The following is an 8,330-nucleotide window of genomic DNA, read 5'->3' on the forward strand; positions in this document are numbered from 1 at the left end:
GTCAACTAACTAATGATTTAAATCCAAAAAATACTCTCACAATAACAATCAGGACAATGCTTGCTTTATCAAACAGCAGGACATACAACCTAACAAGTTGACACTTGAACTTAGCCATCACATATAGTACAAATCCTAGCACTCCCCTTCTCCCCTTTGGCCTAATTACTTCATCTCTTTTATTACAAATATTCTTATCCATAAAATAAAGATACAATGACTCTAACCTTACAGGACTGTGATAATTAAGTACAGTATGATTTTGGCACTCAGTAGGTGTTTGATAGTTGCTAACCGGTTCCTTGTACACACTGACTCCATTTCCATTGGCCAGCTTGTGGACTTATTTATTCATTATTTATCTCTACCTCATTTGCACTCTGACTACTCTGATTTTATGTCCTTAGTAGCTTATATGCTATGCACTAGAGTTATCTGTATATTTCTGTCTCTGCTAATAAATGCTAAGCTGCTGAAAGATGGGAACACTTTTTATCTACTTTTTATTCTGCACCATGCATAAATCATAGGCAATTTGTTAGTAAATGCTTACTGACATTTACTATAACTTTATTAGAAGGTTTACCAATTAGGTTCTGAATGAAACTTCTGTGCCTGGTAGTGTCTTCAGTTTGACTCTAAATAGTGATTAACCTCTATACTATATAATGGATGGTTATTTAGAAATTCAAGCATTTATTTATTCATATACTTTTTAATTTTGTCCTCAAACAGATACATGCAAACAATGTCTTCTGTGGGCACTCAGAATATTACCTTCATTTGACCTTCTCCTCTATTAACTAATTCAACAAATCTCTACTGAGACTACTCTGTGCCAGGCACTGTTCTAATACAGGGGATACAGTGATGAACCAGACAGACAGTGTACCTTGTGAAGTGAAGATTATGTTCTCATTTGTACAAGACTCTGTACGATGTACTGGCACTCTTTCAGGTGAATATATCTTTATATTTCAGAGAGGAATTGTCAAAAAAAAAGCAACAAAAATTTTTGTACAAAATGAAAAGTTCTAACCAATTAATTGAGAAATGGTTAGTGATACTAATTAAAGTATTCTGTTAGCAAATCCAGCTCTATTTCTATAAAGATAGTAGTAACTCTGAATGACCAATTTATTTGATATTTAGTATACTAGGACCATGTTTCCATTAAAACATACTTTAGAATATTTCTAATGCTTTTAAGTTCTACACTGTATTTGTGACTCAAATAAAGGAAAGGAAGATAAAGGGCAGGAATAGAGACATGTGAGAGGAGAAGAGAAATCCATATAATAATATTGCACATACAAGTCTCTGAAAACCTCATGGCAGCAAATGAAGGTTATTACTTGGCTATCTCTTTTATTAATTATTAAATTAATATTTGTATTGTTTTCTATTGCTGTGTAAAAAATGATTACGAGTTTACTGATTTAAAAACAATACTCATTTACTATATCCCAGTTTCTGTAGGTAGAAAGTCCACACATGGCTTAGCTGGGTTCTCTGCTCAGGGTCTTACCAGATGGAAATTAATGTGTCAGCCGGATTGTGTTTTCATCCAGAGGGCTTGATTAGGGAAGGATGTATTTCAAGCTCACTCAGGTTGTTCACAGATTTCATTTCCTTATGGCTATAGAATTCATAGCAGCTTTCTTCTTCAAAGGCAGAAAAGAAGAGAGAAAGTCTGCTGCTTTCAGTGTCTAACTTCTAGACCTTCTCTTAAAGGGTTCACTTGATTAGGTCAGGCCTACCCAAAATAATCTCCCTTTTGATTTATTTATTAATTAGGGACTTGCATTACCTCTGCAAAATCCCTTTTCCTTTGCCACATCACACAATGTAATCATAGGAATTATAACTTATCATCTTTGCTATATTAGGTTGACTACAAGCAAGTTACAGTTCCTGCCCACACTTAGGAGGGGATTACACAAAGATGTGAATACCAGGGGGCAAGAATTACAGGGGCCATCTTAGAATTCTAACAGAGCATTGATGTAATTTTGCATTTCCAGTTGTATATAATATTAACAAAAAAATTAGGAACTTCTGACTTGAGAAGCTCTACTTTGTAAGTCCATTAAAATTTTGTATTACAATTGTTTAGACTGAGTTTTCCATCTCTTGAAACTTAAATCTAGTGATCAGTTTAATGGATAACACTTCTGGAATTGCATACAGAATGGAGAACCTTACTTAGCATTTATTTATGATCATGACCACCAACAAACGATATTGGGACACTTACAAAATGTTTTTACCTTGTGTTTAAGAAAATAGCTTCATGTCTTTTGAAAATAAATATTTAAAAATGGAATGGCAAATGAAAACATATGTTCACACAAAAATGTATACAGTAATGTTCATAACGACATTATTCAAAAATAGACAAAGAGTGGAAACAGCTCACCAAGAATGGATAAACAAAATGTAATGTATTCAGGGTGGGCCACGGTGGCTCAGCAGGCAGAGTTTTTGCCTGCCATGCTGGAGACCCCGTGTTTGACTTCCGGTGCCTGCCCATGCAGAAAAACAAAATAAAACAAAACATAGAAAATGTAATGTATTCATATAATCAAATACTATTCAGCTAAAAAAAGGGAATGATGTACTGACACATTACAACATGAATTAACCTTGAAAACTTTATGCTAATTGATAGAAGCCTCTCACAAACGACCACAAACAATATGATTCCATTTATATGAAATTTCCATATTAGGCAAATCCATAAAGACAGAAATCAAATTAAAGGTTGCTTAGGGCTGGTGAGGGTAGAGGATTTGGGGAGGAAAAATAGAGTGACTGCTAATGCACAAGGCTTCTTTTGAGGGTATCAAAATGTTACAAAATTAATTCCAGTGGTGGTTTCATAACTTTGTGAACAAACTAAAGACCATTGTATTGTACTCTTAAAATAAGTGAATTGTATGCTGTGTGAATTATATTTAATAAAACTGCTAAAAAATGATATTGCATGGCAACTAGCATTTTAGAGCAGTTAAATCATTTACTACTCTCCTTACCTCTCCTAATGTTGTTCTGAACGTTTTATGGAATGGCATTTTCCACCTACTAAAGTGTTAGTATCCAAAATTGAAAAATGCAATTCTGTATTGATGAATTTCCAATAACAGCCAGTGGAAGTATGTGTTAGCCTTTTTGTTGTCCAGGCTGTGTCTGACACATTTGGCCAAAAGCAGCATATACTTCCTGGACGAAAGTGAAAGACAAAACTATGCTGTTCGTGTAGTCACTAAATACTTCAGCCCCATTTCTATTGAATTAAATTTAGGTATAAACTCTGATTGTATAAATGAGATTTCCAGAACACCCCAGATCCTATGTTGTCAATTTAAATTGTAACTTAACGATTTCTAGTTATACTGAATAATTTTCTTTTCTCACTGCTGCTCATTATGGCCTTTTAATTTAATTTGCTTCCTTTCTAGTGCAGAGTTAACATCATAGAAGGGCACTAAGAATAATGTCTAATGACAATGCTGATGAAACAGAATGGGTGGAAGTCTTTTGTTTTTTTTTTTTAACTAGATTCAGAGTAGAAATATTTTGGATGGTCTGGCTTAGCTTCTGTTTTAAAATGTTTTATGGAATTTTACTGTAAGAGATTTTCTTAGAGTGCTTCTGAGTACTTTGCCCTTTAGCACTGTTTGTTTATGGATCTCTGAGGAATTCATTAATACTTTCTATTTGCGAGTTTCATTCCCATTTTGCAGATTGAATTACTCAAACTGCAGTTAACCTCATTCATCCAAGACTCAGTAGGCAGTAGAAGTGCTGAAACTTATGCTTTAAACAACAAATTATGGTTTTTCACTATAAATGAATATTTTAGTACATTAGGATACTTTACTTCAGGCAGTGGAATTTTAGTTAAATTTGTAATGTTTATAAGCCAAACACAGGATTTCCTGCCTGATACTTTTCAAAGGTCACAATTGTAGTCTTGAGAAATAAACTTTATAGAGAAATTCTAATTATTAATAATTATTTTCAAAGTGAATAATGTCCTGACTCTATGGAGTCTTTAATTTTTCCTAGTGCTGTGATTTAATATGAGTGTTTTAAGTAGTGTATACATTCTTGATATCATAGACTATTGCTGAAGACCTCAAGAGGTCAACTAGGCTCTTTATTTCTGGGAGATTAGTCTAAATCATTTCAGAGATTGTTTTCTTCTATTGTAAAAACACATTGCATAAATGTTCAGTACTGTATCCAAAGTAACTACATCTCTTTAGTCATTGCTTTTGGGAGACAGAGTAGGTCTTTAGCTTCCTTACAATTGTAATTTATTGGGTGGGGTATGGTGACTCAGCAGGCAAAGTTCTTGCCTGCCATGCCAGAGACCCCGGTTCAAATCCTGGCCTGCCCATGCCAAAAAAACAAAAACAAAAGCAAAACATGTAATTCACTATAATTAGTTTGTATTTAAGAGAGCTTTCTCTCTAAAGCAATATTTTTCTTTTTACAATATCTGTCAATAAACCATGTGACTAGAAATTATTCTTCCCTGTCAAAATACGTAGACACTGTATTATAAACATAATACAGCAATAATAGTAGTAATAAAAACTGACTCCTTTCCAGTTGTTCCTAATTCCCTTGTCTCCCTGCATTGTTTCGTCAGCCATCTTGACCCATAGTTAATCAGATTCCGATATAATTTGCTAGTCAGATGAATGCCTAAATAGTTACAACTAAAACCAATACTTTTCAATCTTGGCCACTATAGGGTCTTTTAAAACAAATGCGTGCTTAAATTTGTCTTTATGTTTTTCTTTATCGGAGAAGTGCATTTATAGAGCAATCATATATAAATATAGGATTCGAATATCTCACCCTATGATTAACACCATGTATTTATGTGCAACATTTGTTACCATTGATAAACCAAATGCGTACTTTAAGATTTAACTCTAGGCCTTAGTACATCCATATCTCAGAGTTGCTTTACCCAGGAACTGAACCAGTAAACGTGCTCTCAATAAATTACCTATTGGGTGCTCTAAACTATCAACCCATTGCTATCTCTGATAGTATCTATTGTGTTTTTTTTTTTCATGGGTAGGGGCACCGGGTATGGAACCCGGGCCTCTGGCATGGCAGGCGAGAACTCTGCCTGCTGAGCCACTGTGGCCCACCCATCCATTGTGTTTTGAAATGGATATTAATGAGAGAACAACATTGTAAAGGACAATTGTTGGGTTGCCAATGTGTTTCTCTTTAACTTTCCATTGAGAGGAAAGATAGGTATGAACCTGGTAGCTTTGAGTGTACTGCTTCCCCTGCTGACCCATGCGGCTTCTGAGGCCCCATTTGGCTAATGTGGTAATTTGCTAATGTGGTAATTTGCTGTGGTAAATTAGATGAGGGACTATAATATCATCCTCATGGCACCTCACTTGACTTTTGGATGATTACTAAGGTTTTTTTTTAATTAAACTTTTTGAGATACTTGTCAATTCACATGCTGTTGTCAGAAATAACAGAGAAATCCAGATACCCATTAACCAGTTTAAGTAATCTCTTCTTAACAGTCAATTTGTTTTAACCACTCATATCTTGTTTAATTTCTGAAGGGACTGAAACAATTCTTAATATCCTGAAATGAAATATTTGGAGGAAAACAACCACTTAAATCTCTTTAAGTGAAAAAACTGCAGTGAAGAATGAGAAGATTTATTGCTTATTTGTGCATGCACTCACTCATCTTTTTCTTTGATGGTTTGGTGTTAGATTTCCTTTGTCTCTGTGTAATTATGTTCAGTGACCACTTCCCACCATCTTTGTACTTTCTAGGTTCTGGTTTACCTTTTAAGGGTCATATATTAAGTTGTGATATGAAGTTTTGATTATTGCACCCTGTTATAATGTAGTATTATCTAACACTTCTTTTAATATATGAGAACCCAGACTATTTTTATTAACTACAGAAAAAATATAAAGTGGAGGGAAATATAAGTTATTCAACTATTTAGTTAAAGGAGGTAGAGGCCAGGAGACTATGGGGAGGTAGATATGGAAAGGGAAGCAGGAAACTATATATGATTGTATTATCTGAGTTGCAAGATATTACAAAGTTGGAGAGTAATAACAATTTGTTTTATCTCTACATTTGTTTTTGTCCCAGTTTGTTTTCACAGATGTTGATAAAACAATATAATATTGTCAAATTATTGCTGTAATGTGGTATAAAATATGTTGTTTTTTTTAACAGCTGTTGGTTTGGTAAGAGACCTTGAAATTTATGTGAGAATGCGGAGGCTGTATATTTCATTTTGTATATATATTTTTGTTGGTAGATATTTATAACATTTGTTTTCTACCTACAGGAAATTTTCTGAGGCAAAGGAATATGATCTTCAGGAGCATTTTTCTGTGAGATTTGTTCTACTGCACTAGTGAAAAGTTAAGCTTCATTTAGTAGATACTTTTAATATTGCCATGGTTTACCAGACAAAGAAAAAATAGAAGTAAGAAGCTCTGGAGTTCTAATGCTAATTCTTCCTTTTTGATCTTTTTTTCACAGTCTTTTTTCTTTTTTAATTTGGAAGTTGTAAGTTTACAGAAAAATCATGCATAAAATGCACAGTTCCCATATTTCCTTTTTGATCCTGCATGGGAGTTTCAGTGATCTCTATGGGCACAAAAGTTAATATGAAGTAATGGACAGAATAGTTGTACTTCTTGTACAGTATTGTCATTGAAGTCAAATCTAAAAGTCACTGACTAGCAAATAATCAGAATAGCATTTGTGCTTAAACTCAGTAAATTGTAGACTGTCAATGCAGAACAAAATTGGACATTTGGCATCTAATGAATGGACCCACAAGAAGACATTTTTAGAATTTGTAATCAGAAATGGTAATTCATGTAGTAGTTATTAAGGATTCTATTACAGTGGTTTCTTGTAAATAAACTTGCTCAGCATATTTAGAGGCTAATCTATCGATTGATAGACCAAATTAAATAACTTACATGAGCAATTCATATTTGAAAACAGCTTTTTATCTCCATATAATATTGTTCAAGAAAATGCTGTAAGTGGTACCTGAAGAATTTAGAAAGAGAATGAAAATATAAATGGGAAATAGTGACTTCTTATTGTCCTAATGAGTATTTTTTTTTCCCTTGGTCTTTCTAAGTTTTTATGAGTTTGAGTTGATAAGAATTACCTAGTATCATAGTTGCTTTTATAGTCAAAATTAGCTCCTTTAAATGGTCTTTGTTTCATATACTTTATATACACATATTTTCTTAGTGAACATATTTTTTATGTATGAGATTTTGAAGCTTTCAGAGAAAATTCTAAGATACAGAGACAATACCAAAAATATTATTTAATATTTTGGCATTTATTTCACTTTATTGAAAACCTACAATTACAATTAGAACTACATTCCTAAAAAAAATCTTGTTTGACATTTAATATGTGAATTATTTTAGAAATGGAAGAATGTATTTCTGTAAGCAGAATTGCAGGGGTATAACTTTTAAAATCATCTTATGAAAGATGAGTTCAATTAAAAAATAGTAGCAGCTTTCTTTTGATGGATAGTACTGTTGGTGAATTCTTAAAATGAGTCTATTTTCCCCTTTTAGTTGATAACAAATGGAATAATCATGTGCTTTTAAATTTTAAAAGAGGGTATTTTATTTTACTTTATTTGTGTTTAAGGACCACATATCTTAGAAGCTATGTATTGTAATGATGAGAAAGGTAGAAGATTAATATATTAGTCTAGCCTGTGGCATGGATGGCATCATATTTTGAGTGGAGCCAACTGTGGTCTAGATCATGAACTAAATATGATACTTACATTCTAATCTTCATTGAATACTTTTTTATGTAGTTACATTTTGTGTGTAAAGTGGCAGTTATTTTCACAGAAAGAAGAGAAAGTAGGAGAAAATAGGGGAAATCCTATAAGAAAGAAAGCATGCTTGGATATAGGTTTTACCATTCTTGTTGGTTCTGGAGCTTTCAACTAAGGGCTGAATCTATAGCATTAGATATTTTGGATCATTTAATTTTCAAACAAACAAACAAAAAAGGCGGGGGGGGGGAATCCTAAGATATTTGACAAATAGAAGCATGTATTTTTATTTTTAAGAAAGAACTCCATTTTAGTATAAAAATTAAAGATTTTGCACCAAGCTTTAGTATATAACACAGAGCCACAGAAAATTTGTTTGTGTAATATAAATGGTAATATTTAAGATGGCTAGATAAAACTATGCAGAGTCCATTGGCCATCTTTTCAGGGCAGTTTGTGTGTTGGCATATCACGAGCATC

Source organism: Tamandua tetradactyla, chromosome 3, assembly GCF_023851605.1.
Source record: "Tamandua tetradactyla isolate mTamTet1 chromosome 3, mTamTet1.pri, whole genome shotgun sequence".
Taxonomy (NCBI): Eukaryota; Metazoa; Chordata; class Mammalia; order Pilosa; family Myrmecophagidae; genus Tamandua; species Tamandua tetradactyla.